We start from the raw sequence: 1,971 nt of genomic DNA, 5'->3' as shown, positions 1-1,971 counted from the left end.
GATCTAAAAAAATAAACTGATGAAAATATTAACAATTTATATTTAAATTATTATTATTGTAATTCTTGAATACAATTAATGGCTTAAGGCTTCCATAATTTATTAATTTCTTACCTTTAGTCTGTGTAACTTGTAGATGTGTAGATGTAACTGGGTCAATTTTCTTTTCTTTTTTTATTAGCCACTTATGCATTATTGACATTTTAAGGCTCGTTCTTATGCTTAAATTTTCAGTGCCAATGCCCAATAATGAATAAAACAGATTAAATATCAATTAAAATAAGGTCTTGAATCATACACTAGTTAACTGATATAAGTGATAGTTATTACTTATTAGTCTTATCATATGTTAAGTATAATATATTAAACTACTATAGGTATTGTATACTCGTCAGTGGCAATGTAATAACAATTCTAAAAAAGGTGGGTAAGTGGATGTCGCTATGCTGTACAGTACGTTACAAGTGGGTCACTGTATAATGGATAGTATTAAATTTGAATTCAATGATATAATATCACTGTATAAGAAAAACGATTCTGAGCGGAGACAGTTTGCCAGTCTAGATATTAAACATAAATATTATAGGTATACTTATCTATAGTATTATTAATAGTTTTCAAATTAATCATATCACAATGTCCATTAGGTAACGCGTTAAACATCAACAACAAACCGTGGTACTATCATAGATATATAATAGTATACTTTAGAAGTTTCAAGTACCCACAAATAATATTATACAATCACAACAAAATAACTAAAAGAGTTATTCCAGGTTTTTTAATATGTAATTTCGTCCAAATTTGAACTTAATATTACTATAAAAATAAACTGTGCTTATGTATTTTTTTTAGATTTTTTGATAACAGGATTAACTACTTACGTGGAATCTTGTTTTAAATTGTCAATCCTTAGATATAACAGTTGAACATTTTATAAAATTATAACTACAAAATAATTATTCAATTTTAAATTTGATAAATTTTGTCAAGATTTCAACTTCAAATGCTTATAAAAAAAAAATTGTGCCTATGTATTTGTAATATTATTCAACTGCTATTATAACAATGTATCAGGAGCCCTGTATTAATTTTTTACACTTTCTGGCCCCATAGATAAAACTTTATAGTAGATATATTGTGTATGTATGAGCGCAGTCGGTTTTTTTTACATTCAAAAAATCACCTTAAAATTAGCTTATTTTGATATTTTTACATCGAATTTTGATATTTTTACATCAATTTTTGAGTTCTTTTTTGTATACAATTTGTATACAATTACATCAATATTTCACATATTTTATATAAAATTATATACATTTTTAATTCACATAAATTACATTCATTTTACAATTCTCCAGATTTCAATTACCATTATACATTTTCAATTACAATTATACATCAATTACACACATTTTTCAATATATATATATTTTCCGCCAATCATAAATAAATCGCAAACAAATAACAACCAAAGTATTTTCATTTTCTACAACATAAACATAAGATAGATAAGATATCCCTCTGCCTATATATAAATATAGTAGTTTATTATCATATATTAGATGCCTTTTTTCAAAAAAGTCCGCCATTTAATTTTGCACTTTAGAACAGTGGTAATATTTCAGTAATTTTAGTAATATTTCGTAATATTAAATTTGTGACGTCAAATAGTACATTCTAGAAGATTTTTTTCTCTAGATTTGTACCCCTGTTTCTATTTTTTAGGATTGAGTATATCTTATTTTTCTATACTATGGCGCAAATTGCACAACATAACGTAATTATTGTGTAATATTACATCATGTTTTTTGAGGCTATAAATATACCCCACAAATGAATTTTGAGTCATTCGTTGGTGTACAGTAGCCGTCTAAATTGCTCTATAAGTCCACACATATATATGTATCTACCTATAGAACAATTTTTTCAAAAAAAATCACTAAGGTATCATTTGTTTACAATTTAAAT

The sequence above is a fragment of the Acyrthosiphon pisum genome, unplaced genomic scaffold (genome assembly GCF_005508785.2).
Source record: "Acyrthosiphon pisum isolate AL4f unplaced genomic scaffold, pea_aphid_22Mar2018_4r6ur Scaffold_20966;HRSCAF=22663, whole genome shotgun sequence".
Classification (NCBI taxonomy): domain Eukaryota; kingdom Metazoa; phylum Arthropoda; class Insecta; order Hemiptera; family Aphididae; genus Acyrthosiphon; species Acyrthosiphon pisum.
Note: the sequence above shows the minus strand (reverse complement) of the source record.